Consider the following 7,698-nt stretch of genomic DNA (forward strand, 5'->3'; position numbering starts at 1 on the left):
ATTAAAATAACCACAGGACATTTTCACACTGAAGCTTTGATAACTGAATGACTTCCTGTGAGATGTCTGTAGCTTGATGCAGAGTTGTCACTGCAGATCTAAAAAAATGTGCAAGGAGAGAAATTGATGAGAGGTTAGTACGCAGCAGATAAACACATTATTTTCAAGTTTAAGGACACAAAACTGTTCTTTTCTACACCAGTCAATAGTCAATCAAACATTATTTGTGCTAGTGGGACAAATATAAAAAGGAAAAATAATCATCCTCTTTCAATTCTAAGGTTTTATCTATCAGGATCTGGTCCTTATCAGGTTCCAAAATTCTTTAAATGCAACCTCAATAAACAGCAACACATGACATATTACATATTATCAAATGCACTTGATTAACTGATCATCAGCAAGTGTGAGCACCTCTATAAAAGCAGATGTTTTGGCAATTTGCTGGTCTGGAGCATTCAGGTGTGTGTTAACATAATACCAGAGAGGAAAGGCAGCAGCAATGATGTAATAGCTAGTCAAACATACAAAGATGTTGCCAGAGAGAAGAAAAAGCTCTTTGATAGGTGGTGTTCTGGAAGCAAGGCTAGTGATTTGGCTTTTTGTGTGAGCTAATGCTCGTGGAAGACTTTCTAAACTCTGCGCCTGAGTGAATTACATTTTATCTAGATGAACAGAGGGTTTCCACTCTGCAGCAGGCTGCCACACTGGAAGATGAGTTTATCTTAACTCACGATATAAATGCTGTGGAATGTGACCTCCCCTCTCATAATGCACTGCAGAGGGCTAGCAATGCACCTGTTACAAAGGCTGCGTGCATTTTGTTCAAGACCCAAGGTTAAAAAAAAAAAAAAGTTTCCTTTGCCACAAATCTGGCCACCTTGTTGCTAGCAGAAAGGGCTTGGCTTGAAAAAAGCGAGTCTCAGCTCTCAGACTGAAAAAGATACCAGGTGTACCAAAAAAATGTCCTCACGTGATCAGTGTCAGGTTGACTGACTTTGACCTGTTGACCATGTTCCTAGTCCACCTAATGACCTGCAATGTGACCTGTTGCCTATACCTCAATCATTCAGATCTGCAGGTCTGGCTAACCAGCATGCCAATTGCCATGACCTGGTGGAGGGGCCGTAAGGCCTCCTAGTAGCCCCCAGTGTTCTCCATATGCGCTGGCTCAAAAACCTAAATGCCACAGCTTATGCCTAATTGCTACTGATGTGTGGTAAGAGGTATGTTTAAAATTTGATGGTGAAATGGCATGGCAGGTATACTAGTGACTTGTTAAATATTTCATTCTTTGTAATGTGTAGGACCCTCTGTAACAAACCATTGGTTTGTATTTATGGGAGGGGGTGTTATGGCCCTAGCAGGGCCTGCTGTGACTTTTGACCTAGTGGGCGTGGTGTGGTCTTTCCCCAGCCTTAGGTACCACCCTTTTGGTACAGCTGACTCAACTCAGCAATTAAGCCAGTACTCAGGGGAATGAGACGCTTTGTGATGCAGCTTGTGAGCTCTGAGTGTGTTGTGGCTGCTCACTCCTGCTCTGTGGAGAGGAGGTTGTTTTGGCGATTGTTGGCTCAGTGACTTCTGGTTTTATTAGATTTTGTTTTCCTTTTAAAGGTGTTAGAGACCTGTTCGTCTCTTTTAGTTGAACCAATAATAAATACCTTTTACTTTAACAGTTTTGCCTCCATGTCTCCTTTTTGTCAACCCGGACACCTTTTGTTACTCCTCCACAGCTCCTGGACTTTTTTAGGTGAATGTAAATGCTCTTAGAGGCGTAACTGGTGCTGCACATCAGTCTGAGATGGGTTCAAAAGGCCATTTCTATACAACTTGAAGTCCATCATTCTACAGTGAGAAAAATTATTTACAATTGGAAAACATTAAAGGCACCAAGTCTTCCCCAGAGTGGATGTCCCAGCAAATCACCCCAAGGTTAGACCGTGCAGTGCTCAGTGAAACTGCAGAAAACACAAGAACTACATCTCAGACTCTACAGGTCTCAGTGAGCATGTTAAAGGATTGCCAGGAGAAAGCCTCTTCTAACATGAACATGGCAACATGGCCTGAGTTTGGAGATGTTTGGACATAATGCACAGCACCATATTTAGAGAAAACTAAATGCATATCAGCACAAACCCCTCACACCAACTATCAGACACGGTGGTGGAGGGCCAAAGATTTGAGCTTGTTTTGAAACCACAGAACATGAGCACCTTTCAGCCACTGAGTCGATCACGAACTCCTCTTTATACTGAAGTATTTTAGACTCAAATAAAAGGTCATCTGTCCAACAAAGCTTGGATCAAGCAACAGGACAATGATCCCAAGCACAGCAGCAAATCTACTGCAGACTGTTTGAAAAAGAAAAGAATCAAAGTGTTGCAATGGCCCAGTCAAAGTGCAGACATCACCATGACTGAAATGCTGTGGTTGGACCTTTAGAGAGTTGTGCATAATGCCGACAACCTCAATGAACTGAAGCAACATTGTAAAGAAGAGCGGGCCCAAATTCCTCCAAAATGATGCGAAAAACTGATAAAGTCATACAGAAAATGATTATTCCAAGTTGTTGGTGCTAAAGAATCTTCTAGAAGCTATGAGATTCTTGAGATCAAAGATTCTTGAAAGAGTAGTTGTAAAACTGATCATCTGCAGAGGAACGGTTTATTTGAAGAGTTTCAGTCAGGTTTCAGAATTCATCACAGTACAGAAACAGCATTAGTGAAGGTTACAAATGATCTTCTTACAGCCTCTGACAGTGGACTCATCTCTGTGCTTGTCCTGTTGGACCTCAGTGCAGCTTTTGATACTGTTGACCATAACATTTTATTACAGAGATTAGAGCTTGCTATAGGTATTAAAGGTACTGCACTGCAGTGGTTTGAATCATATTTATCTCATAGACTCCAATTTGTTCATGTAAATGGGGAGTCTTCTTCAGACAGTAAGGTTAATTATGGAGTTCCACAGGGTTCTGTGCTAGGACCAATTTTATTTACATTATACATGCTTCCCTTAGGCAGTATTATTAGAAAGCACTGCATCAATTTTCATTGTTATGCAGATGATACTCAGCTTTACCTATCAATGAAGCCAGATGACACACATCAATTAGTTAAACTGCAGGAATGTCTTAAAGATATTAAGGCCTGGATGACCTCTAATTTCCTGCTTCTAAATTCAGATAAAACTGAAATTCTTGTTCTCTGTCCCACAAATCTTAGAAACATGGTGTCTAACCAGATACTTACTCTGGATGGCATTACTTTGGCCTCCAGTAATACTGTGAGAAATCTTGGAGTCATTTTTGACCAGGATATGTCCTTCAATGCACATATTAAACAAATATGTAGGACCGCTTTTTTGCATTTGCGCAATATTTCTAAAATTAGAAACATCCTTTCTCAGAGTGATGCTGAAAAGCTAATTCATGCATTTATTACTTCTAGGGTGGACTATTGTAATTCCTTATTATCAGGCTGTCCTAAAAGCTCCCTGAAAAGCCTTCAGCTGATCCAAAATGCTGACAGGGACTAGAAAGAGAGAGCAGATTTCTCCCATATTGGCTTCTCTTCATTGGCTCCCTGTTAAATCTAGAATAGAATTTAAAATCCTTCTCCTCACATACAAGGTCTTGAATAATCAGGCCCCATCTTATCTCAAAGACCTCATAGTACCATATCACCCCAACAGAGCACTTCGCTCTCAGACTGCTGGCTTACTTGTGGTTCCTAGGATACTTAAGAGTAGAATGGGAGGCAGAGCCTTCAGCTTTCAGGCGCCTCTTCTGTGGAACCAGCTTCCAGCTTGGATTCGGGAGACAGACACCCTCTCTATTTTTAAGATTAGTCTTAAAACTTTCCTTTATGATAAAGCTTATAGTTAGGGCTGGATCAGGTGACCCTAAACCATCCCTTAGTTATGCTGCTATAGGCCTAGTCTGCTGGGGGGTTCACATAATGCACTGTTTCTCATTCACCTTATTTACTTTGTTTATACTCCACTCTGCATTTAATCATTAATTGATATTAATCTCTGGCTCTCTTCCACAGCATGTCTTTTCTCTCCCCTCAGCCCAACTGGTCGTGGCAGATGACTGCCCCTCCCTGAGCCTGGTTCTGCTGGAGGTTTCTTCCTGTTAAAAGGGAGTTTTCCCTTTCCACTGTCAGTGCTGCTCATAGGGGGTCGTTTGGACTGTTGGGTTTTCTCTGTATTATTGTAGGGTCTTTACCCACAATACAAAGCGCCTTGAGGCGACTGTTTGTTGTGATTTGGTGCTATATAAATAAAATTGAATTGAATTGAATTGAATGAGGCCATGGGGTGTACATGAGGAGTTTTTCACACACTGCTTCTGCTAAGTTGCTTTTAAATAAATAATGACACTCTAATATGCCACGTGTTGTTGCTCATTTGAGGTCATATTTGAAGAATTGTACAACCTGATTATGTAAAACCTTAGAACTTTTTCACATGATTATATGTCTCACAAGCATGAAGTTTTTGCAAAAATCAAATATGCAGCTACAGGGGTGCTGTGAGGACAGCAGAAATGGGGTAACCACTCAAGCGTTCATAATCTGGACTATTAAATATGTATGCATAAACCAGGCAGTATCCTTTTTTTTTCTTCCTTATAACTGAAAATAAACACAGGGTACTTCTACAAGAGTCATTCCAGCTAATTACATTAGCTGACCTTTTAATATGGTGAAAACATGTCGATTCTGTGCACTTTATATTATTACTTCACACTATCACAACACAATCTGTGCAACTGATTTAGGCTGTTCACACATTGACATTCATATTTCCGTGCTTGACTGCAAGTTTTTTCTCTACCAGACCACCCAAATCTACTCCATCCATCATCGAAATCTGGGTGGTGCACAGAGAGCCATTAGCAAGGGTGGAAAAAGCCCACAATGATGAGGACAAGTGGTCTGCTGCTTCATGCCACACCCATCCCATCCCAGTGAATGGACCCAGCAGGGACCACCCTGTTAAAGGCAGCCTTTAAGACTCCTCTGCTGTCACTGTACCGTTATTGACTATTTTATATTCAAGAGCTCGGACACCTACTCCTACAGGATACTTAATTATTCATCAATACATCTGGTGTCTCACAATATGCATCCCATCGAGCATCCCAGCTTCAATGTAACCTTCATACCAGCAATGATGTCAAAGCTCTGTACAGTATATGTGTGTGTGTGTATTCCTGTTGAGACGCACACGCAGTGCAGGAAACATGCCAGTGTTGTGATACTGTGATACGGATGGATGCTGCACATGCTGCTCTGTGTGTTTATATAGCCATGTGTGCACAAATCAGTCCCTTAAAACAGATTTTGTGGATTTTGGCTCTTACCTGAGCACAGCGTGTCGGTTCTCCCGTCTGCACGAATCAGTATGTGCATCATATCCTCTGAGCAGCCCAGTGTGTGTTTCCCTCGTGCTCCGTCTCTGTGTGGGCTCGGCAGAGCTCAGCATATGTACGGGACTTGAGATGACATCACACCTCCTCGCTTAAGAGTGGCTTTCTAAAATTAAAACGAGCAATCCCACTGTCTCTCCCTCTCTCTCAGGGTTACATATTTTTTTCAGTATACAACAGGTTAAAATAAAAATAATCAAGTCTATATATCATCTTTCTACTCTATTTGTAGTGATGATGAAACTGTCAGGAAAAGCACCGACTCATTTTTAGAATACTGCGCTGATTTATGTTGACTTAGTATTATTTCTTTCAACTGGGCACTCCTGAAATCTGATACTGCACCATATTGTTTTAGTTCAGTTTCAGAGGAAACTGGTTAAAAAAAAAAAATCAGTGCAATATTAGGAGAAATATCCAAGTTAACCTCACATTCCCATGCTTCTCTCTTCATTTGTGGACATTATTCCTTCTCTGGAATAACAATTTTTGCATCATATGGGGAAAAAAAGGAGTTTGACTCAGGGACCCTCACCAGTATATGATTTTCAGAATAGGTCATGCGGGTAAAGCACCTTAAGGACCTTATCATGTCAGTGGATACTGTGTGCATTTCGTCCTTTTATTCATAAAGTGAAATGAAGCTCATGCTTTTGGCCCATAAAGATTATGGAGTGCAAAAATCAAAAATAAATGCATCCTTAAATGGTTTAAATGTTATTAAGTAAAACTGGAAATAAATAAGTAAATATCAATAATTGTGTAAATGTGTCATTAATGAAAACATCTTTTTTTAAAAACACATTTAATTTTCATGTTTCCTGTGTTGCAGTGCAACATGAAATAACTGAAACTGTATGGCGTCTCGTCAGCATATTTTGAAACTGAATCATTTGCTTGTCTTTAATTCCTAATGTTCAACTGTGTTATGCTTATTTATAACAATTTATTTTCAATTAAAACAACATTACAAATATTTTAATACATGGAGGAAAGTAAGAGCATTTTCACCAGGAGCAGAAACATCCACACCAGCACGTTGATGCTGTGAAGCGTGATGTCAAGCCTGCTCCAAAGGTGATCAAATGATCTGTTTTTAAAATTCAACTGTATTCTAAACATCAGCTGTCTGTCAGAAGTTCTGGAAGTCTACTAGAATAAAAAAAAATAATAATAAATTTTCTTCAATTACCAGTGAGAGTTTGAGATCTGTGGAACAGTCTGCTGAATAATCTGTAATATTGAATTTAATATACCGGTGTACAGTTCTTTACCCTCACTTTGTTCCCTATCAGTCCAGTGTTTATGACCTTTCAAAATAATTGCACATTAATGGGCCTTTTATAGCTGAGCTCTTGCCAGAGTGCTTATAAAATTATATATACATTTTAAAAAGTCTATGATGTGCCATTTTCACTATAAATATTAATCATAAGGGTAAAAAGGCAGTGAAGTACACGGTGAAGCTGAGCTGATGTCATCAAATATGCTGCTGTCTCGCTATGAGCTGTGTCCTCCCATCCTCAGAGGTCTTGAGTCCTTAATGTGCTCGCCAAGTAGGAACTAGCAAGTATGCAAATACAAAACCTGTGTACTTGGGACTGAGGAACACCCACTGGCAAGAATCGACTCCAGACCACAGCAATGGTTTGGACTAGATCAGTGCCACCCCTATGACAAGCTGTGATAAATGGATGATGAGGTTGATGACACTCTCACACCCATATGCTAAAGAGCTGGGTCTGGTTTGCTTAGCTAAGCTTAAATACTGAAAGCAGCAGAAATCACTGGCTTTGTCCATAAGTAAATTATGTTTAAATGGCTGCTTTTGTGCACATTTAAAATGGAGATAATGTGCTTATTAGAACACAAGTGCGGGTCGGCAGATTATCTTACACACATGCGAGTGCATCCGAACATTTGACACATAAGGCGTCTTTAACAGAGCCATTTAAAGCACTTCCTTATTCCACAATGAGGAAGTGGAGAGCAGAACTGACCTCATTTGACTTCAATCACAGTTTCAAAGCTGTCAAACCTTTCCTTTAACCTCAGCCCTCTTGCTTTGCAGTTATAAAGATGTCTCTTTAAGCCACAATAACCCTGATGGCATCACAACGGTCATTTTCTAAGATCTGGTAAATCTCATGCTGAGCCACACAATGTATCCTGTTTCATTGTTTGTTTACACTATATTGACAAAAGTATTCGCTCTTCTGCTTTCACACGCATAAGTGATGTCCCATTCTTAATCCATA

Source organism: Archocentrus centrarchus, chromosome 12 (assembly GCF_007364275.1).
Source record: "Archocentrus centrarchus isolate MPI-CPG fArcCen1 chromosome 12, fArcCen1, whole genome shotgun sequence".
Taxonomy (NCBI): Eukaryota; Metazoa; Chordata; class Actinopteri; order Cichliformes; family Cichlidae; genus Archocentrus; species Archocentrus centrarchus.